We start from the raw sequence: 24,800 nt of genomic DNA, 5'->3' as shown, positions 1-24,800 counted from the left end.
TCGTGTTGCTATTTCTAGCCGAGTGCAGCCCTTGTATGGCAGACACTCCGATGAGGGTGGGCGGCATCTGCCATGTGTAGGTAACTGTATGGTATTGTGGTGGAGGATAGTGTTATGTGTGGTGTGCGAGTTGCAGGGATGTTGGGGACAACACAAACACCCAGCCCCCGGACCAATGGAATTAACCAATGAAGGTTAAAATCCCCGACCCGGCCGGGAATCGAACGCGGGACCCTCTGAATCGAAGGCAAGTACGCTGAGCATTAAGCCAACGAGTATATGCCGAGATTTTCAACGAATGCAAATCCTTTTCTTTCTCAGTAACACTTCTGTATGAAATTTAAAGCCATTGCAGAGTGTATGTTTCGACTGAGTTCTAGCACGGTACGTTATACTCTATACCATAGCAAGACCTGATCAAGTTACGAAAACTTGCTCCAAGACACAACATAACAGGCTAAAACAGATCAAATGCCAAAGGGCCTAAGTAGGAACCGAACCGTTGATCTCATTATTAGACTACATTTTTCTTATGCTATCATGTTCCTGATACTGCGAACCCAAGTTTTAGGCAGAAAAGTTTTGTCCGTTTTGCTCTATGACGCACCGTTTTCGAAACATTTTGCATTTAAGCCCTAAATTTAATAAATCGAACCGTTGTTTCTAGCACGGCACGTTAGCCTCTAAGCTAGATTTCTTTATAAGAGCAGCAGCCATCTTGCGGCCACCATCTTGCGCAAGCACCCTTAAGGCGTCTCATAAGGAGCCATGTATAGTCGCCATCTTGTAGAAAGATAGCTGCCATCTTGCGCAAAGCACCCCTACGGAGTCTCTGAAGAGCCTATGTATAGCAGCCACCATCTTGCGCAAGCACCCTTAAGGCGTCTCATAAGGAGCCTGTATAGTCGCCATCTTGTGAAATTGGCGTCGGAAAGGGAATCCGGCCGTAAAATTGAGGTTAGGCTCCTCCATGAGGTTAGGCTTGCTGTCTTGTGCGTTAAAAGTTAGGTTAAGCCCCTCCAAGATATCGGATGTGAGGTTAGGCTCGCGTCAGGGAGGGCATCCAGCCGTAAAACTGAGGTTAGGCCCCCTTCATGAGGTTAGGTTAGCTCTCTTACGCGTAAAGAGTTAGGTTAAACCCCTCCAAGATGGCGGATGTGAGGTTAGGCTCTCTTTCTTAGCCAGCATAGCAATGCGGTGGAGGCCTCTCTGGAGGGACCTGCGGTGACGGAGGAGGCCTCTCCCGAGAGCCTGTGGAGGTGGAGAAGGAGGAGGTCTCTGCTGAGGGACCTGTGGAGGTGGAGGCGGCGGAGGCCTCTGCCGAGAGCCGGAGGTGGAGGTGGCCGCCGAATCCCTGACTTATACTACTCCTATCCCATCGTCGCCGTAAGACCTATCTGTGGTAGGTGAGGAGTAAAGCAACTTGTATTTAAAAAAGTAAAAATGAGTATAGCCGATAGGATATAAACTAATGTCATGAGACCACCATATAGTGCAAAATAGGCCTGATGAACGAAATAGGTACAAACCAGACAACATTTACCCATAACCTTTCAGTTTAGAAGTTTTTGGGAACATGCATCATTTTCAAAAATATTTTTTTTGAAAAGTACACCAATGAAATAGTACGTAAACGTATTACATTGTGGTATGTTACCTTGTTTTCTACCATTAAAAAAATATTTAATAGTGCCTTTCCGCAAGGCGAGTGAAACGGCCTCTGACGTAAGCGGCGCGCTGTGACGTCACGATCCAGTACCGCATGGAGCTCTACCAGCCGTTGTGCATCAGCCGTTGCTAAAAGCCGTTTGTTTATTATTCATGATCGCGAATAACTTCGAAATGGCAGAAGAAACGTTCAAAACAGCACAGTCAGACAATCTACCATGTGTAGATGTCATCATTCTTGAAAAATGTGACTTTTGTGGCCGCAGAAATTCGCGGTTAACAAGCAAGTTTGTAAGTGGCGTCTTTTATATACGTGCAATGTACTGTAACCCATAGTATTAGGATAACAACGAACCTGGATAGATATCACATCACTTTCAACATTTCCTTCTAGACTGATTCCCCTATTAAAGAATAACATTACATTTTCGGGCTTTCAGCATTAGTAAAGTAAGAAATCGGATTTCAGCACTAACATAAACATATAGGTAGCATTATAGTACTAGTCCGCTTCTGTGTTGTAGTGGTTAATGTGTGCCACTCCCGGAGGCCCGGTTTCGATTCCCGGCTCTGCCATGAAAGTTGAAAACAAATAGTACGAGGGCTGGAACGGGCTCTACTCAGCCTCGGGAGGTCAACTGAGTAGAACGGTTTCGAATCCCACCTCAGCCATCCTCGAAGTGGTTTTTCGTATTTTCCTACTTCTCCTCCAGGCACCTAAGGCCACGGCCGTTTCCTTCCCTCTTCCTTGTCTATCCCTTCTGATCGTCCCATCCTCCAACAAGGCCCCTGTTGAGCATAACAGGTGAGGCCGCCTGGGCGAGGTAATGGCCCTCCTCATCAGTTTCATCACCATACTCAAAGTCTCGTGTTCCGGGACACTGTCCTTGCAGTGGTAGAGGTGAAATCCCTCGCTGAGTCCGAGATAAAACCAACCCTGAAGGATAAACTGATTAAGAAAGAAAGAAAGAAGGACAGAAAGAAAGATCATAGTACTATAGGGCTATAATCTATCATTCCCCCGCCCCCCAAAAAATGATGGTTGGGACAACTGGCCTACCCACTTCCGGGGCCCATGAAAGAGAATTAAATATCTTTGTGGAGGGAAAAAATTGAACATGATAAAGATAAATATGACTTCATCTAGTTTTCACAAGTCGGGCTGAGTGGTTCAGACGGTTGAGGTGCTGGCCTTCTGACCCCAACTTGGCAGGTTCGATCCTGGTTCAGTCCGGTGGTAGTTGAAGGTGCTCAAATACGTCAGCCTCGTGTCGGTAGATTTACTGGCACGTAAAAGAACTCATGCAGGACTAAATTCCTGCACATCGGCGTCTCCCAAAAATCGTAGAAGTAGTTAGCGGGGCGTGAAGCCAATAACATTAATTACATTTGGCTTTTAACAAGCTGAGCATATCAGGCAAGAAAAGTGTCCTAATGACATTTTAGTCGTTCAATACCGGAATGTCTTTGGGTGCTGTGACTTTTACTTTATTTATTTATTTATTTATTTATTTATTTATTTATTTATTTATTTATTTATTTATTTATTTATTTATTTTTGCTGTTTGATTTACGTCACACCGTCACATATAGGTCTTATGGCGACGATGGGACAGGAAAGTCCTAGGAATGGGAACAAAGCGGCCGTAGTCTTAGGTACAGCCTCAGGATTTGCCTGGTGTGAAAATGGGACCCACGGAAAACCATCTTCAGGGCTGCCGGCAGTGGGGTTCAAAACCCACTATCTCCCGGATGCGAGCTCACAGCTGCGCGCTCCTAACCGCACGGCCAACTCGCGCGGTATTTTTACCCTTCGGTTTACTGACTTGGCTTGTATAACCTAAAACTTAGGCTAAGTTGGATAATATTTTAAACACCTACATCACTATTTTCACCTGTGTGCAATTATGTTATTTATTTCATTAATATTATGATAATTATTATAATTGAGCATTGTTAACTTATAATACCCCAACAGACAAGCATTGGTTTTGTGTAGAGTTATACATTTGTTAAATTCACGTTGTTTCCTTTCATGATGTACACGCCTATTCTTTGTTACATTATAGAGTATTTAGATATAGCCTAAATTTCTTTACCAATTAAGCTCTTCAATAAAGACATACATAACTGTCCCGTGCCAAGATATATTGGTAGAATTAGAGCTGTCAAAATGGTTCATAACCCCTCTGATTTATTATCTTGACATGGATCACCCAAAACATAGGTTAGGTTTGGAGAATACTTTAATAATCAGCATTATTTAATGCACTGTTTATTACTTTCATATTCCAAGATGTAATTGAAGCATTTAAATAAAGCATCAGACATTAAAATTTAAAGTTTTACCACTAGAACAGCTGACATGGAAAAGTGATTTGAAAATTCAAACAAATTCATCTTACGTTAAAATCTTCAAAAAATAAACTGTAGACTTTTCCGCTGTTTCACCAGCATTTCTCCGGCTCGCCAAAATCCATTTCTCCCTAGTTTTAGCGTCTTTGGAACATTTATAAACACTTTGTTTGGGATGGTATGCGATGTGCTATTGCACATCGGAACTATACACCATTTATAAGTTTTCAGCCTCACTGTCTGTGCAGGATTCATTTTAAGTCTAAAATATACCACTCAGATTATTATCCAATGTATAGACATCGAATTTAACCATACCAGACACTAACATAAAGTAGAAATACGCGAAGTGTATCCTGCTTCTCACAGCACACTATGTGTTATTTCGTCTGCTAATTCAGTCAACCTGTACGATGACGTCAGACCAATGAGATCGCGTACTTGCGTGACGTGACATTTTAGTAGATTTTTATCATGTTTGGAGTTATTATTTGTACATTCTGATCACATTTTTGAATTCTGCATGAAATTTTGAATCAGATTAGCATATTTTTAATTAAAACCCCGGATCATGCATGTTCCCTATTGTTCAGCAAGCTAGTACACGAATTGTAGCGGCGACAGGAGTGGATCAACGTTCCGACTAGAAACTACTGTACGTTAAAATCTACAATAGTAATTGCTGGATAACTTCGAAGTATTTAAATAAATGTGTTTGCTTGTTTCTTAAATCATGAATTAGTGAAGTTGCTGGTGTTTAAGGAGAAACACTGACGGGGGATTGTATTTGAGAAGATAAGGGTACATTTAAGTAGACTATAGACTAAATAGACATTATTTTTGATCAGTAAAGAAGATAGAACATATTATTAGGCTTCCGAAAATCACCCTAATCATTCAGCTTGTTACACACTGGTAACTTTATCTTTATGTCGTGATTTCGTAGAATTTCCCTTCTTTACGTTCATTCTCATTTTTTGCTTCCATTGACCATTAGTAGCGGTCCCCATTGATTCAACATCTCACAGGTGATAGTGACATAGATGAATTGCACAATTACTGAAAGAACCAGCTCTGCGACGTACAAAGGAGAGGGCGAGGAAGACGGAAGATGGCGTATAAAACTAATAATAATGTGTTAGAATTGGGAAGAATAGATGTTTGTGACACGGTGCCATCATTTATCACAGAGTCACCTTCCCCTTTAATCTAACTCGTAACTCGCTGCTTTATTCCTTCCCTCCGTGCTAGTATCCGACGATGACACGTCGTTGATCAGCATTCATATATTATTACAGACGAGTGTCTTTACACAGATTAATAAGCTCTTTTTATGTTCTTAAGCTATTGTCATGATAAGAACAACATCAGTGAGAGCCTTCCTTCTTGAGGACTTTAAGGTAGATGGTTTGAAGTTTAGAGATTTTTAAATTTAGAAATGTCTTAATAGGATAGCTTCTCTCTCAATGGGACCTTGTAAGTTATTTCCAAGTAGAGCCATGTATCTCTGATTAATTTCTTTGAATGTGTAATAAATCGAAGTAAACTGAACGTTGAGAAACTGAACAGTCTATAATCCATCAATCAAGCAATCATCAATGATCTGCATTTAGGGCGGTCGCCCAGCTGGCAGATTCCCTATCACTTGTTTACCTCATATTCACATTTATTTATAAGTGTTTACCTAGATTTTCCTTAAATATTTTCGATGAACTTGGAAATTTATCGAACATTTTTCCTTGATAATTTATTCCAATCGCATACTTCTCCTCCTATAAATGAATATTTGCCCCAATCTCTCCTTTTGAATTCCAACTTTACCTTCCTACCTTTAAAAGCTCCACTCAAGCTTATTCTTTTACTTATGTCATTACACGCCAACTCACGGCTGACAGCTCGAAACATACCGCGTAGTCGAGCATCTCATCTCCTTATTCCGAAGTCTTCCCAGCCAGAAGTTTGCAACATTTTATTAAAACTACCCCTTTGTCGGAAATGTCCCAGAATAAATCGTGCGACTTTCCTTTGAATATTTTCCAGTTCTCGTATCAAGTAGTCCTGATGAGGGTCCCATACACTGGAGCCATAGTCTAACTGCGGTCTTGCCAGAGACTTATACGCCCTCTCCTTTACATCCTTACTACAACCCCTAAATACTCTCATAACCATGTGAAGGTATCTGTAACCCTTTTTACCCACCTCGTTAATTTGATTACCCCAATGAAGATCATTTCTTATATTAATAGCTAGATACATATACAGTGGAACCTTGGATTGCGAGCATAATTAGTTCCGGCAACATGCTTGTAATCCAAAGCGCTCGTATATCAAAGCAAGTTTTCCCATAAGAAACAATTGAAACGCGGATGATTCGTCCGAAACACAAAAATATTTATTCGCATACCATTTCTAAAACAAAATATAACGTAAAACAAATTAAAGTGCACTTTTCCTTACAATAGAATCATTGTTGGTGTGAGGGAGACGACAGATGACATGAGAAGTGTTACTGTGTAGCACGAATTTCACTTACGGAATCACTGCCATCTGTTGGCTCACTGGAATTGTTTTCTTTTCGTGCACTTTAACGAGGAACCTGTCCAATGACTGTTGCTTTTGCCTCTTTTTGAGGATTTCACGAAAATGTGATATTGCATTGTCATTTAACTGATTCATCGCTCGCACTGCTACAGCCTTATTCGGGTGGTGTTTCTCTACAAAATTTTGCACCGTTTCCCACATTTTGCACTTCTCCCGAATCTCAGTTGAAGCGAGAGATTCCATTGACTTTTTCTGCTCCTCTTCCTCGGACGAGATATCCATAACCTCCTCCTGTTGTTCGCGATGCAGGTCCATCAGTTCGTTGGTGGTGAGTTCCTCGCAATGTTCTTCCACCAGCTCTTGAATGTCCACGTCATTCAATTCCAGCCCCATGGTCTTCCCCAAGGACACGATATCATCGACAATCGGCGGCAAATTCTCACCAACAATCCCCTCAAAAGTCCCATCCAAGAGTACAGTCAGGCCACAGCTTTCCCCAAGCGGAAGTGAGTGTTCTCTTGGTGACCCCATCCCAGGCTTTATCGATGATCTTCAGGCAGTTCAGGATGGGGAAATGATTTCTCCAAAACTCTCGGAGGGTAAGGTTTGTTCTTTCGGTCACTTCGAAGCATCGCTGAAATAGTGCTTTGGTGTATAGCTTTTTGAAGTTCGAAAAGACTTGCGCGGTCTGGGGCAATAACTTCATGCTTTAATAACTACGGTCACTACCAATTCCGCTTCAGCTCATGCTTATAGATAGAGATAGGCCTACAGTGTTTTCATACCCCAGAATGAAAGAAAATTATTCATTCAGTTCACCGAATGAAAATATTTTTCACTTAACAATTCAAGTATGATGGTCGTCCGACTCGTTGGCTGAATGGTCAGCGTACTGGCCTTCGGTCAGAGGTTCCCGGGGTCGATTCACGGCCGGGTCGGGAATTTGAATAGCTTCTGATGAATTCTTCTGGCTCGGGGACTAGGTATATGTGTCCGTCCCAACACTCTCCTCATCATATTCAGACAACATACCACAGTACCAACCACCACAGAAACACGCAGTAGTGAGCACAACCCTCCATATAAGGTCGGCGCCAGGAAGAGCATCCGGCCGTAAAAACAGGGCCAAATCCATATGTGTGAAGCAGTTCGCACCCACGACCCCACAGGTGTGGGAAAAAAGCGGTAGCATAAGAAGAAGGATAAGAATAAGAAGAAGAATTCAAGTATGATGGTCATCCTTTCATTGTTCTTGTAACCCATACATTGTGCCAGTTTAAGTCTGTCAAATGTTTCAGTTTTCTCAATATAGCTGTGTACCATCTTGTATATAGACCTCGGTTATAATGACGATGAAACAATAACTTCACTGACAGAAACCAAATTATATAAAATAAATAAAAAATACATACGTCATGAGAAGTTCATTGTATTTCTTTTTTGTAAAGAAGACATAGAAATCTGTAACTGGTACCAATTTCAGCTGTTGAAAACTTCTCATTTTCTCAGCATCGCTGTGAATGTCAGACAAAATTAAGCATTATGCATATTTATTTATTTATTCATTTATTTATTTATTTATTTACCCTACAGGTTTGGGGGCTCAGTGAGTGTCCTGGAGCATGAGACATTTGGTCGGGATTGAACTGGAGAGGAGGACCAGTACCTCGCCCACGTGGTCTCATCTGCTATGCTGAACAGGGTCCTTGTGGAGGATGGGAAGATTGGAAGAGACAGGAAGGAAGAGGGAAGTAAGCGGCCGTGGCTTTAAGTTCGGTACGATCCCGACATTTCCCTTTCCGTTGTTTTCCGTGGTTTCCCACTTATCCTCCAGGCAAATGCCGGGATGGTCCCTAACTTAAGGCAGCGACCGCTTCTTTCCATCTTCCTTGTCTATCCCTTCCGATCTTCCCATCCCCCTAACACAAGGCCCCTGTTCAGCATAGCAGATGAGGCTGCGTGGGCGAGGTACTGGTCCTCATCCCCAGTTGTATCTCCAAAGCCCAATTTCTTACGCTCCAGGACTTTGCCCTTGAGGTGGTAGAGGTGGGATCCTCCGCTGACTCCGAGGGAAACCCAACCTTGGAAGGTAAACGGATTAAGAAAGAAAAAATAAATAGTAGTGTCAAAGTTAGAACAAATGATATGAAAGACAATTCTTCTTCCTGTCCTTTTTGCCCATTTATTGGGATCGGCACTTGACGGAGATTTGACTCTGTTTTACAGCTGAATGCTCTTCCTGACGCCAAACCTTTCTGGAAGTAAGTATTCACTATTGCGTGTATCTGTGTTGGTTGGTAGTGCAGTTTGTTGGATGTAGGTGAAAAGAAGTCTACGAAGACGAACACAAACACCCAGTCCCCAAACATGAAGAATTTTATTAATAACTTGCCGGGAACTGAACCTGTGGCCTCCTGATCCGAAGGCCAGCAATGTGATAATTCAGTCAAGGAGCCGGACTAATATGAAAAAAAAAAACAAAAAACAAAAAACGACGAAGTATATTCTTTTAAAAAAATCTGTTTACCATCCAGGGTTGATTTTTCCCTCGGACTCAGCGAGTGATCCCACCTCTACCACCTCAAGGGCAGTGTCCTTGAGCGTGATACTTCGGTTCAGGGATAAAACTGGGGAGGATGACCAGTACCTCGCCCAGGCGGCCTCACTTGCTGTGCTGAACAGGGGCCTTCCCTGTTGAGCAATAATGACCAGGTTGGATTCATAACCTTGAAACTACGTATAACACTAAATGACGGTCACGGAAAGATTGGAGTACCTGTCTGTATTTGTTGTATGTTCTAATGTCAACAACATACACTTTGTTAAACATCGCCCGGATCGTTTCCATGTTTTTTAATTAATGGCCTATGGCCTCCAGAGTGGCCTGGTTCGGGTTTTTGTCTCGTAGACGGCCTATTAGGCGACCTGCGTATCTGTGAAATGAGGACCCTACCTAGGATGATTTCAAATGCTGAATACGCTACACACACCCAGCCCTAGAGCCATTGGAATTAACCAATTAAGGTTAAAATCCCCGAACCGGCCGGGAATCGAATTCGGCGCCCTCTGGACCAAAGGCTAGCACGATAACCATTTAGCCATGGAGCCGGACTTCCATGTCTTATTAACGACACCAAGAACAAGAAAGTCGTTTACAGTTGAGTAGTTAATAATCCTACACTTCTTGTGTTTGTTCATAGCCTTTTTCCCATGTATTGGGGTTTTTAATTGTTGCGGATATGACCCAGTTTTCATGACCGGGTAATTCCTCGTCCCGAGGAGGGGCAGCTCTTTTCGAGTAAATTCCCATTAGTCGTCAGATGCATGTACCATTTTAATCACATACCAGCCCGCCTGCCATTCTTAAATCTCTGGCAGTATCGGGAATCGAATCCTGGCCACCGATGATGAATGCAGACGGTGTTAACCGTTACGCTCCGAAATGACTGTGCCAGATGTTGACTGTGGCATGGTGCAAGTTGACTATAGTATCCGACGCAGAGACGGAGTGTATTGCTGACATTAGAACACACAACGAAAAACACACACACTGCGCGCTAAGCGATGGTCGCTTCACATCGAAGTTTCAAGGTCATGAATCCAATCTAGCCATTCCTGTCTTAGAGACTGTACTGTATGTTTTCTCAGAAAGATATTTCCGAAAAAAGAATCACGTATAGATTTAATTAATTGTAATATTTACCGTGCGAACTTTAGAGATGTTCTAAATTGATGAAAGAAAATACAGATAATTACATCATTCTTTCTTTCTTAATCTGTTTAGCCTTTGAGGGTTTTGTTTCCTCGGACTCTTTGAGGAATCCCACCTCTACCGCCTCAAGGGAAGTGGCCTGGAGCATCAGAATTTCGGTCGGGGGATACAACTGCGGAGGAGGACCAGAACCTCGCCTAGGCGGCCTCACCTGCTATGCTGAACAGGGGCCTTGTGGGGATGGGAAGATTGGAGGGGGAGAGACAATAAAGCGTAAAGGAAGCGGCCATAGCCTTAAGTCAGGTACCATCCCGGCATTTGCCTGGAGGAGAAGTGAGAAACCACGGAAAACCACTTCGAGGATGGCTGAGGAGGGAATCGAATTTTCCTCTGTTTAGTTGACCTTCCGAGGCTGAGTGGACCCCGTTCCAGCCCTCGTACTACTTTTGAAATTTCGTGGCAGAGCCTGGAAGCGAACTCGGGCGTCCGGGTGTGGCAGCTAATCATGCTAACCACTACACCGCAGAGGCGGACACAGTTAAATACTAAGACTTATAAACAATTATTTCATTATTTAATGTGCGGTAATGAGGAGAGTTTCAAAACGCATCAAACAGGTGGCTGTGCGGTTTGTGTCACGAAGCTATCATCTTGCAGTCGGGATACAGTGTGTTCAAACCTCACTAACGGTAGCCTCGAAGATGGCTTCCAATTTTCACACCAGGCAAATGCTGTGGCTGTACCTTAATTAAGCCCATAGTCGTTTACTTCCCACTCTTTCAAGTCTGTGCTGGTGCGACGTAAAGCAAATTGTAAAACGAGCACAGAACCCCAGTTCTCCAGGCAGAGAAATTAATCATTCCCAGTTAAAATCCTCAACTCCAATTGTGAATAGAAGCTAATACCATGTGATCCGAAGGCCCTAAATCTGAGCATTCAGAATCTGAAAATCACACTCAATTTCCAGCTTGTATATAAAAATAGAGACATATTTGGTCTGAAATCTCTACATAACCTATACCGGTAGGAACATTAATTCAGAATAATTACTTGTACTAGAGCCAGCTTGTTAACCTTAAATCTTGACAGAGGCAGACAGTGGGAGTATGACAGGTAAAGGCTGTTTCAATGATGGTAATTAAGCGATAAGGAATCATGCTTGTCATCTGTCACTACCCTGGTAATTATCCCTTACGTCACGTACCGGACCTCTCAGCACCGCTCCACATGATTGCAATTTAAACGACATTTCTAATTCTCCAGATGACTCTTTTAAGTCTAACTGTAATTGGCATTTGAACATTTCTCTCAGATCTTTGACATTAATTGGAAACGGAATGAAACAGAGAAATATCAAGTAAAAATGGCAAAGAATTTTGATTGTCTGAATCAGCTACTCTGCAGTTACTTCACACTTATACTAAGTGAAGTGCAAAGCAAGTACACATTAATTATGTTTATCAGAATGATAAAAGAAGTGAAGATATTTACTGGAGTATACCAAATTCTAACCTGTACCAACAATTGCAAGCCTCGCCAAGGTGAAGAAAAAAAATACCAGTTTGGTTAAAATTGTGAATCAACTACGAGTCAATTGTGCGAACGAAAGTATATTACTTAAGAAGAATATGACTATGAAAACAAAGAAAGACCGAGCTCGATAGCTGCAGTCGCTTAAGTGCGGCCAGTATCCAGTATTCGGACATAGTGGGTTCGAACCTCACTGTCGGCAGCCCTGAAGATGGTTTTCCGTGGTTTCCAATTTTCAATGCTGGAGCTGTACCTTGATTAAGGCCACGGCCGCTTCCTTCCCGCTCCTAGCCTCTTCCTGCCCCATCGTCGCCATAAGACCTATCACCGAGCTCGATAGCTGCAGTCGCTTACGTGCGGCCAGTGTCCAGTATTCGGGAGATAGTAGGTTCGAACCCCACTGTCGGCAGCCCTGAAAATGGTTTTCCGTGGTTTCCCATTTTCACACCAGGCAAATGCTGGGGCTGTACATTAATTAAGGCCATGGCCGTTTCCTTCCCACTCCTAGTCCTTCCCTGTACCATCGTCGCCATAAGACCTATCTGTGTCGGTGCGACGTAAAGCAACTAGCAAAAAAAAAAAAAAAAAAAAAAAAGACCTATCTATCGGTGCGACGTAAAGCAACTTGTAAAAAAAATGATAATGTATCAGGTTTATGCAGCATTGAGATTAACTGATTTAAAGGACAGCAGGCGTTATACATTTGTGTGATAAAAGAAATGCATTTCTCAGTTTGCTTTTTCCTTGAATGATGTAGAACAGTATCTATTAGTGCGTCTAAAATGTTAGGTTAATGATATCAACACACAAACTAAACAGAAGTTACAAGAAAAATATCTTCCGTCCCCTTCAGATTGCTCTCCATTGGTCAAAATACACTTTTTGCAACGTATACTGAGCTGCTGGAAACCGACAGTGACCGACCGACCAACCAAGCTGAGAAGATGCTTGCCGTGGTCCTACTCCTCTGCATTCGGGAGACGGAAAGGAGCTGGTCCCAACCGTCGGCTGTCCTGACAATGGATTTCCGTGGGTTTCCATTCTCCTGCACTAAGCCGAATGTCGGGACAATTCCTAGTACAGGCCAAGGCCGCCAACCCTCTCATCTCCTTGGCTTGAGAGACGGCGTTACCGTCTGGAAGGCCCACCATCCCCTTCAGTGGCGGATGAAAACGTGTTTAATAGTAGTAGTACTGATAGCGAAGACTTCTTTTGAAATCGATCGAGGCACTGGTATCACACGTCTTTGGATGTCCGATATGTCAGCACAATGTGTGCCTTTCAGGATTACCCTCGGGCGGAGAATCAAAACGAAGTCTGCAGACACCAGATGCGGGAAGTAAGGTGGATGTTTGAGAACAGTTACGCGCCGCTTAGCCGAGAAGTTGCGCACACGGGTCGAGAAGTGTGGTCTGGCATTTGTCGTGGAGGATACTCCTCTCTCCAGTCACGTACAAGTCTGGTCGAAGACGCCGGATTGGTAGCAGCAACCGCTTCAACTCGTTTTCGTATAATGTGGCGTTGACAGTTTGACCCTCCGGTACGAACATCTGGTGGATCATGCCATTGCTGCCGAAGAAAGCGATCAGTAGTGTCTTGAACCTTGACACTTGAAGGCAATTCTTTCTGGGATGAGGGGAACTCGGTGAACACCATGCCATTTGATTGTCGCTTGGTTTCCGGATCGAACTCTCATCGCCTGCCTGTGATTATGGTTTTCAGAAAAGATGGATCTCGGTCATACCACAGTCTAATATACAGTATACAGTCGCGAAGCTCTAATAAGAGGAAGGTTCATCCACTTGACAGCTGGAGCGACACTAGAACCTCTAGCGGCGAGGTAGAGGCAACTTCCTAGCAGACAACAGGGAACGAATTACCACTACAGTCTAAAATGGCCATAACTTCTGAACCATTCATGCAAATAATGTCCTGACAAGGATATTGTAATCCTTATGAAATAGTGGAGGAGATCAAACAACTTATTTCGATGAGGAGTTCGAGGATAATATCGAAATATTTATTTAATCTTAAGTAGTTATGTTTTTTCACCGCGTACTATAACAAAAATCGCTTCTAGAGGGCAACCGGTTCGAAATAGGTATATACCATCGCGGACTTTTTTGTAGAGGTTTTTATGCTCTACAATTCTTACACTTACACTTGGGGTCTATCGTTGACGGTTCAGGCAGCGTAAGCCAAGAAAGCAAGTGACCCACCATGGTAGAGCTCTGGCCTTCTTAGCCCAACTTGGCAGGTTCGATGTCGGTCGGTCGGTCACTTGCTTTCTTAGCTTGCGCTGCGTGAACCGTCAACGATAGACCCCAAGTGTAAGCGTACAAATTGTAGAGCATAGAAACCTCTACAAAAAAGTCCGCGATGGTATATACCTATTTCGAACCGGTTGCCCTCTAGAAGCGATTTTATGTTATAGTCCACGGTAAAGAAAAATAACTCCTTAAGGTTAAATAAATATTTCGATATTATCCCCGAACTCCTCATCGAAATAAATTGTTTGACCTCCTCCACTATTTCTTAAGGATAACAATATCCTTGTCACGACACTATTCGCATTAATGGTTCAGAAGTTATGACCATTTTAGACTCTAGTGGTAATTCCTTCCCTGTTGTCTGCTAGCAAGTTGCCTCTACCTCGCCGCTTGGAGCGCTGTAGTCGCCTCGGATGAAAAATATCATCAGAGCTTCCCAACTGTATATATTAGACTGTGGACATACATATAAATGAAGTCGCCAGAAATCTCCATCCGTATTGCCTTCTGTTCGTCAGTCAATGTACGGTACTAATGCAGAACAGATATAATTCCTCTGATAACCTTTCCAGAGACAGTCGCCGATTTTGTATCAGCATCCGTCGCACTTGTTCGATGTTGTTAACGGTTGACCCGGACGTGGCTCATCACCAAGAGTTTCATCAAGCGTTCGAACGAGTAAACACATTTCCTGCTTACGGCTCCTGTTCACTACACTTACACCAACATCATACGCCTCTTCTTCGCCGTTTTCCCCAATTTGTAACAAAACGATTTTTATACGTTGCTCTATTGCATTATGACAAGAATCTTCACACATGCACCACGTTAAAATGGCTGCAGCGGACTAACCATCTTCATCTCCGTGCGTTTAACTCGACGTGGCGCGTCTCGACATCTCTCTCTAATCACATACGCATGTACAGTGTGTTACCACACGTTTTCATTGCGATATCGGTACATTCACCGTTCCTTTTGGACACACATTGTGAAATATTTTCCTCTTTAACCTGGTAGAATTAATTATTTACAAGATTTAAAAATATATGTTCATAGACGTTCGACTCTACCATATTCTTGCCACTCATTTTCCGTATATTTAGTTTTTACACATTTTTCATCATAATGAAAACATTTCCATATAATTTTATACAGTAGATTAATTTTACTGAAATAGCAAGCCTTAGACTCTTTCCTTTGGCACAAAACTCAACTCAAAGAAATTCATTGTTATTAAAAATGAACGTTTAACAAAAACATTTTGAAGAAAATTTTAGAACTTCTTCAGTAGGCTATTTTGTTTATAAATACTTTAAATCATTTAAGCAAAATAAACTTGTACGTATTTAAACTGCAAACGTCATTTGTCTGCAACATCCAAAACGGATATCTAAATTTGATAAAAAAATTACAGTTGGTCACCCGACTTTTCAAAATCTGAATGACAGCCTGAAAGTTCTGTTCTTGTGGCTGTTCCTATGATTTCATATAAAGAGCTTGCGCAAAGTGGGTGAGAAAATATATCTTAATAACACCTCATGGATGGTAATGAATCTATGTTAAGTTTGCAAAATTTGTTACATATTTTGTTTTGTTTATGTAATCTCCCCCTAATCAGTTAAATCGTTTAATATAAGCTAATACTTTTATCTCCCATAAACTTGGAAACCACTGATCCGGTAAAGGGTATTGTTTATTATAAGCTTATAATTTGATACATGCAATTTACAAAAATTGGTATCCTATAGTATAGGCTGATTAAATACAGTCAGTCTGGAAGACATCGTTAACCAAAAATGTAACGATTGTAAGGCTAAAACACTTAATAGAACACTATATCTTCTGCCAAAAAAGGAAAAATTATTTCTGAAGAAAGAAGTACAATGGGGCTGAGATGGTTTCACTGCCACGTCGAGTACGTACAGCGTGTTAGGTTACTTAGTTAAATTCATTCTCATTGATATTTATTTTAATTTTGACTGATTTATTTGAGATTGTAAACAATGTGGTTAAGTGTTGGAGAGGGCTAATTGAAGCTGAACGAGGTAGTAATAAATACATTAAATAAATAAATAAATAAATAAATAAAAAAATAAATAAATAAATAAAAAATGTGGATGTAGCCTATCAGTATGATTTCGGAATTTTGTTGTTGATAATTTGTTTTTTAAATCTAAACAAATTTACATATCTCCAAGACAAAGTCAATGTAAACGTGGTCTGTAATATATGAAATGACATGCATGTGGTAATAATAATAATAATAATAATAATAATAATAATAATAATAATAATAATAATAATAATAAAATCGTTTAGCCACAGTTACCGTACAAGCATTTTAATTTGCCGCCATCTGGCTGCTTGCTCGACGATTTCGACGATAGCTTTTCTTCTAGGCCTATTAGATTGCACAGTAAACCGAATCTCTCTTGGGGGCAGTGTTTCCAACTCATGAACACACAAAGTAGCTAAAATGTATTAAAATATAGCTAATAGTGGCTAAAATTACAGACGTTCCCAATCCTTGCCCTTTTCAATCATTGCGCCACTCAAAGCATCCATGTTTTAATGTGACCGTTAAACTACTAGCAAATAGAAATAAAATAAAAATAAATACATCAATAATAACAATAATAATAATAATTGTACCGAGTGGTACACCTCTACGCCGCACGTTTAAATCATGCGCCAGTTAGAACTCCTCTACTGGCGAAACACTGAACATGGAACTAGACCAACTTAAATTTTTCCTCTGAAGATGTCACTGTGTAAATTTCGACTTGTTTTTGTTTACTATTTATCAAGAAGAGTGGACATTCTTTCATAGATGTCTCTACTAAAAACTATGATCATGCACCCTGGTGCGAAGTGAAGGAACTTTATTTGAAGAAACTTTGTTCTCATAAGTTTTTGTCCTTACTAAATTTCGTTCTTTCATTTGTGGGTTGGCAATATTAATCTTTCCTTCGGACAGTTTTGAAAGCCAATCCAGAATTTCTGTAATTAATTTTTGACTAATCGTGTCTTTCTTCTTCGATTTTGATGTGTAACTGTAAGTTACGCAATAAACGCCTGTGGGTGTGTCTTAATTATTCATAAAAACTGCTGATTTTCCTGTCTCTCGGCGACTTCATCAACATCTAACTTAGTGTATGGACGTGTAGCAGGAGGCGGGAAGCGCCTCATCCATCTGGCAGCAGTTCTTCAGTAAGGTAATGGCCGCTTAACATCTTTATTTCTTGCTAGCTCAGCAGTTTAGCCCGCGGGAAAGGTCCGAAACTTTTACAATGTAACCTACCTTTCTACAAATGTAAACTTGTGCCGGCTTATGTAAAAACTGCATATATCTGTAACTGTAAATCGGGGATAGAGAGTGCTTTAACCTCTCGAGCTCCCCTTCATTTTCACTTGAGGTGACTATGTTTTGGTAACTGATTTTCTACTCTTCCTTAATGTGTTAAATTTATTCATTATACGAGTCACCTCCATAGTTTGGGAATAGCCCCTGTTTCATCGGCCTAGTGCCTCTTAGGTTTTAGGAAGTTTCATGTAGGAGTGCAAATTCACGCCTCCATTCAGTTTTGCATTTTGGGCCATTTACTTAACCTATTATTTTTCTACTAAGGCCCAGTAGGTTGGGTACAAGATACCCCCGTTTCATTTTGTGTAAGTTGTGCCTTGATGGCAATTTAGTGTAAAGCCTGGTATTGCCTTCAATAGGCTTGGGAAACTGAGAGCGGGTCAGCTCTTTTAAGTATTGGACATGTGCCTCTAGGAGGCTTGACATTGCTAGGTGGGAACAAGTGCCCCATGTTATTAGGGGATTTCTGCCCTTTGGTAAATATGTGTTTGTGAGCTGAGAGCTCAGAAATTGTAAAACTGGGGGCTTGAAGCCCATATTGTTAAATTGTCTCTAAATTTTGGATTTTTTATTTTGGTTAAAGCCTTGTCGTCATTTTACGTAACGCTTCATTGTTATAACATTTGCTAAAGTTGAATTTTTAAACAAAGGAAATATAACCTTCAGTTTAAGTTTTACATTTTTCTTTTCTTGGCATTTGTAGTTAAACCCATTTACCCCTGCACCTTCTTTCACCTCTGCTGTTCCACAGATACCTCGGAATAATAATAATAATATGGTGTAGTCACTGCCTTTTGACTTAAGTGTCTGCGAACACTGGTGATTGCATGTGGGACTTCTTTTTTTGCTACGGGCTTTACGTCGCACCAACACGGATAGGTCTTATGGTGACGATGGGATAGGAAAGATCTAGGAGTTGTAAGGAAGCGGCCGTAGCCTTAATTAAGGTACAGCCCCAGCATTTTCCTGGTGTGAAAATGGGAAACCACGGAAAACCATTTTCAGGGCTGCCGACAATGGGAGTCGAACCCACGATCCCCCGGATGCAAGCTCACAGCCGCGCGCCTCTACGCGCACGGCCAACTCACCCGGAGTGTGGGACGTTTGAAAATGAATGTTCACGTTTCAGTATTTCGGAGTCTTTAGGCTATGATAACGATATATCGTAAAACTGCAAGCTCTGTCTTGGATAATAACAATAATAATAATAATAATAATAATAATAATAATAATAATAATAATAATAATAGTAAAGCTGTCGTCCTTGGAGGCCCGGTTTCGATTCCCGGTGATGCCAGTAGTTTAAAAATGGCAAGAGGGCAATTTATGTGGTTAAAATTGTAAATGCAGCTCACATTAATTGGGTTTGTACTGGTACGTGAAAAGAGCTGCACCACCTCAGGACGAGCATACGAGTTTACATTCTTATATTAATAATAATAATAATAATAATAATAATAATAATAATAATTTTTACGGAGTTATCCGTGGAATGTAGAGGTGAAAGAAGGTGCGGGCTGGAATGGGTCCAAGTACAAAGCTGAAAGATGAATTAAAATTTCAATAAAGATTATATTTTCAGAACTTAACAATTTTCATATAGACTTTCAAAATTCAACAAGTAACAAATCAACAAGCCAAACTCAGGTACAAAACCAGAGCACGACAGCATAAGTTTTAGGGGATCATTACAAGTTCTGGCTTCGACTAGCCCAACATTACCAAGGTACACTCATTTATTCAAAGGGCAGGAAACCCCGTTATTCAAGGAGCACTTGCTCCCAACTTTTAACCTCAAGCCTCCCAGAGGCACTTTTCAAACCCAAGAAAGAGCTGAGCCGCTCTCAATTTTTCAAGCCTATTAAAGGCAATACCAGACTATTACAAAAATTGCCATCAAGGTACCGCTTACATCAAATGAAACGGGGGTATCTCGTACCCAACCTACTGGGCCTCAGTGGAAAAGAAACAGATTAATTAAATGGCCCAAAATACCAAGATGAATGGAGGCGTGGTTTGCACTCCTACATGAAACCTTATAAAACCTAAGGGTCACTAGGCCGATGATACATGGGCTATTCCCAAACTAGGGAGGTGACTCGTATAAGAAAATTTAATACATTAAGAGTAGAAAATCGGTTATGAAAACGTAGTCACCTCAACTCAAAATGAAGGGGAGCTCGAGAGGGTAAAGCACTCTCTATCCCCGATTTACAGTAAAGTAATAAGACATTTTTACATAAGCCGGCACTAAGTTCCATTTTTAGAGAGGTAGGTTACATTGAAAAGGTTTCGGACCTTCCCCGAGGGCTAAACTGCTGAGCTAGCAAGAAATAAAGATGTTAAAAGGCCATTACCTTTGTTGAAGGGCTGCTGCCCGAAGGAAGAGGCGCTACCCGCCCCTACTATACTTCTATACACTAAGCTAGATGTTGTTGAAGTGGCCGAGAGCCAGGAAAATCAGCAGTTTTTATACTCTCGGGGAAGATTCGAGACCTTTCATGAATAATTAAGACACACCCACAGTCGTTTATTGGGTAGCTTACAGTTACACATCAAAATTGGAGAAGAAAGACGCAATTGGCTGAAAATTAATGACAGAAATTATTGATTGGCTAACTTCAAAACTGGCGGAAAGAAAATATTTATATTGCCAAACCACAAATGAAAGAACGAAATTTAGTAAGGAACAAACTTATGAATACAACATTTCTCAAATAAAGTTCTACCACTTCGCACCAGGGTGCCTGGTCATAGTTTCTGTAGAGACATCTATCAGAGAATGTCCACACTTCTTGATAATTAGTAAACAAAAGCAGTTCGAAATTAACACAGTGACATCTTCTGAGAAACTGTTGAGATAATTCTGTTTATTAAAGTTCAGAGTTTCTGCTGTAGGGGAGTACTTTAAGGCGGAATATTCAAAGGTGCGGCGTAGAGGTGTACCAACCGGTACAACAATACTAATGATAATAATAATAATAATAATAATAATAATAATAATAATAATAATAATAATAATAATTACTAGAGGACCTGTGCTGCTGCGCAGCATTCGTTATAAATAGGTCAAATACCTCGTCTTAATAAGCCTATCGTAGTCATATTGTTTTACCAGTCCTTTTCAATGATTTCATGAACATTTAATAAGACGCGCGTTGTGTTATACCGCTGTTCGTAGTCAGATAGTCAGAATTCATCCATTCTGACGTCATCATGCAGTCTGTTTGGTAAACATCTATCCATATATTCGTCTTTTTATCCTGCGGTTCTTGATGTAAAGCCTGCATTTTGTGTCGTAGAAGGCAGTAGTATTTTAATCGCAGTTCTTCTAAATAGAATTGTTTCCTTGTGAGCTCATAGGTTAGTCTCGAAGGAGCGTTTTTTGCGAGACACAGAACTTCTTTACAGAGAACTTCTTTAAGATACATGACCTTCACTCTTTCTAGTATAGGTAGGTTATCCTTCGCTAGGTGTTCCCAGATGATGTCTAAGGTGTACGTCATGATGGTGTCTGTTTTTACGTAGACTTTTTCTCTTAGCAGCATGTAAGTTAATAGGAACGCTCTGCCATCTGTTGGATATAATTGGAAGCTGAGAAAGGTTATAGAATCAAAGAGTATCTAACAGGGAATAGTAGTCTTCTGTGATCAGAGGAAGTGTATACTCCCTGGCTTGACAGATAGTAATCAAACATGGCTGCATGCCATGACATTGCTAAGGATGAAAACCACATACTTTATATCAAAATAGAATAATATAGAATGTTGTGCGTGTTAGGGTAAGCCTTCCCGTACAATTATTGGAGTGATCATTTAATGATCTGATTTTATGATTACTCTAAATTGACTGAAATTAAGAGACCTATCAATGTCTCGTGATTCACCGGCAAGTAATTCCGGAGAGATTAAAATAAAAATGAAACAAATCGGTCCAGTAGAACGGACGGACGGATTTGCCATAGCTGTTTTAGTAATCTATTTTATTATATAATAATAATAATAATAATAATAATAATAATAATAATAATAATAATAATAATAATAATAATAATAATAATAATAATAATAGTCCTACTAACTACTTAAAGTGGGTTCAATTGTTATAGATTTTTATTATACGTCAAAGCCAAACATCTCTAAGGCACCAGGAAGTTTGCTACCAGGATCTGTAGCATTTAAGAAGTCTTAAATAACAAACGATCTCCAAGCATGAATAGTCAGCTATGCAACTTGATGGACATCCAGTGTCCTTTATCCGTGACGTGACGGAATAAGAAGAAGCGTTTTGTTCAAAACTGATGTAGAAGTATCGTAATATAGAGCGGAGAAGACAGGCTTTCTCTCTGTGTTTTTCACGTTTCTTCTTCTTTAATAAATCGCAGCAAATCAAAGTCAGCAACACATTTTGTTCAGTGCCAATCGATATGGCGAGAACGTGAGAGACAGAGAGAGAATGAAAGGGAGAAAAGAAGAGCTATAGTGTACAGAAAAAAAAAGAAAACGAAAAAATAGGGGAGAAGAGGTAAGGGAGAAGAATCCCGGGTGTTCCCGGATTAATCAGGGAGGAGATGGGAATGTTCCGGGCCATTATCCAGCCACCAAAGTTCGATTTGTTCTCGTCACTTGACGTGGCGGCAGGAGCCGGGAGCACAGTACACACAGGGCAGGATTTATCAAACCGACACTGAGGTCCGCACGATTCACACCTCTTTCACAAATGCGGGCAATTAGCAGGGAATAAACTAGACTATTGCACTGTCTACCGCAAATGGACGCGACCCATACGTACCACATTTCGAATACAGAGCGGTAGGATTCTAAACAACTTCCGAGCTCCATTGATTACTGAAATCAAGGCAACTATTCAGACTCACTCCGAAAAATCCTTACCGTAATGGACCTTTATTTCCAAACAGAGCAAAATACTGGTAACTGGAGGTTGGATGTTCTCAAATATAAATCTACGTTGTAAGAAGTGAGAGTCGAATACTTCTCTTGAATTATTGTTTCATCAGTGAGCGTCAGTACATCACAATAATAATAATAATAATAATAATAATAATAATAATAATAATAATAATAATAATAATAATCTTGGGGAGATGGCTACTTGGTTCGACCCTGAAACTGTTAGCTTGCATTTGGAAGATGATGGGTTCGAATCCGACTGTCAGCAGTTCTGAAGATGTTTTTCCTTCGTTTCCCATTTTCAGACCAAGTAGATGCTGGGGCTGTACCTGAATTAATACGACGGTCGCTTGCTTCTCAGTACTATCCGTGTCCTATCTTATCGTTAAATGTAGTTAGTGGGTTGTAAAACATATAACATCAATATTAAATATGTCTAAAATAGAAGAAAGAATATGAAGGAAAGGAGTTACACAGGCAGAAAATACAATAGTACTGAACAAAGACCAAAGTCCAAGAGTTGAACAAGCGTGGTTCAATGTAGGCCCATTCGAACCAAGAAGAAGAAGGAGAAGTAGAACGCTAGGAGGTCGTGATGGCCGAGTCGCATCGCCACCGGCTTCTCATCAAGGAGGCCAGGATTCAAACACCGCCCAATACGTGTGGGATTTAAAGAAATGAAACGGCAGGTACTTGTGGTTCGATTTCCACATAAAATTGAACGTCACGGGGCTGTCATTACGATGTCAACAGCCACGTAAAACTAAAAGCACTATGCTTTCGGAGAAGAACGTTTCTGCGTATGCCACTGTCTCACTCTTCACGGGAGGGGAAATAATCTTCCTGGATATGAAGAGGAGCGACAGTAGAATTTATTTCATATTTTAACTTCATTCGCGTGGATGTTGTAAAGATCAATCTGAGGTATGGTACAATGTTTCTGGTACTAGCTAGATCAAATTTATTACGTTCATTTTTCTCTTTCAGTCTTTGCCTTGGCATTAACAGTTTCAATGTAATTGAAATATGAGCGATGCTAGTGGTGACATTTCTCCTACAGCCATCGCCTATGGCCGATGGTGTGAAACTGTCTGTCATGGAAACACCTGGTGTAAGCATTTTGAAGGGCTAGATAGATAGATGTATAGATAGATAGATAGATAGATAAGCCCTCTAGTTTGGTAAGGGAAGAAACGGGAAACTACTTCACTACTCATTTCAGATGCATGCCACCTCTGTAACGCCTAGGCTGTCTATGACCGATGACGGTGAATCTGCTGGGGATTCAAAGTGCCTTCGGGCTGAGGCACAACATTCGCACATAGTTTACCAGGTGTATGGAGTCCTCGAACTCTTTAATTCTAATTTATACTTTTGTATTAATGTTATATGTTGTCAGTTTCTTGGCTGAATTGTCAGCATACTGGCATTAGGATCAGCGGGGCCTGGGTTGAACTCCCAACCAGGTCGGAGATTTTCACTGCATATGTTTAATTTCTCTGGCTCGGAGTAACCGTGTTTGTGTCAGTATCCACATACATCGTCTCTTACACACAGCACACCAACTTATTAAACACCACAAACACTTGCAATAGTGATTACATCTTTTCGGGATGAATATCCAGGCTAGGAAGAAGATAAACAAGAAGAGTTAGCTATTTTGGTGATTAAATGTGTCTTTGAGACATCTTCTTCTTTAAGACCTCAAGAACCCGACGAATTCTTACAAATCATTTTTTATATCTGATATTATTTACTGTGTTGGGTATTCAGCCTGAAGGCTGGTTTGATCCTCCACAGTTCCACCAACAGCTGTCATAAATAGCCTAGGCGTCACTGAAGAGGCATACTAGGGAAATGAGGAGTGAGGTAGTTTCCCGTTGCTTTCCTCACCGAGTCAGAAGTTGCTATTACATATCAGTCTGCCAAGTCCACTGAAATGCATGCACCAACTGACCCTATGAGTGACATTTTCACACCATTCATAACAGGGACTGGCTGCATAAGGAATGGTATTACTAGCATCGCTCATACCTCGGTCACCTTCATATTGTCCGACTCGTTGGCTGAACGGTCAGCGTACTGGCCTTCGGTTCAGAGGGTCCCGGGTTCGATTCCCGGCCGGGTCGGGGATTTTAACCTTAATTGGTTAATTCCAATGGCACGGGGGCTGGGTGTATGTGCTGTCTTCATCATCATTTCATCCTCATCACGACGCGCAGGTCACCTACGGGTGTCGAATAGAAAGACCTGCACCTGGCGAGCCGAACTTGTCTTCGGACACTCCCGGCACTAAAAGCCATACGCCATTTCATTTTTACCTTCATATTGTCAAAGCCAAGGATGAGACTGAGACAGCACAATGAAAGTAACAAATTTATTCTAGCCCATACCAGAAAACATAGTGCACTGTAAACACAACATCTCGCCAGCAAAGGCATATTATTTAC

Source organism: Anabrus simplex, chromosome 3, assembly GCF_040414725.1.
Source record: "Anabrus simplex isolate iqAnaSimp1 chromosome 3, ASM4041472v1, whole genome shotgun sequence".
NCBI lineage: Eukaryota > Metazoa > Arthropoda > Insecta > Orthoptera > Tettigoniidae > Anabrus > Anabrus simplex.
Note: the sequence above shows the minus strand (reverse complement) of the source record.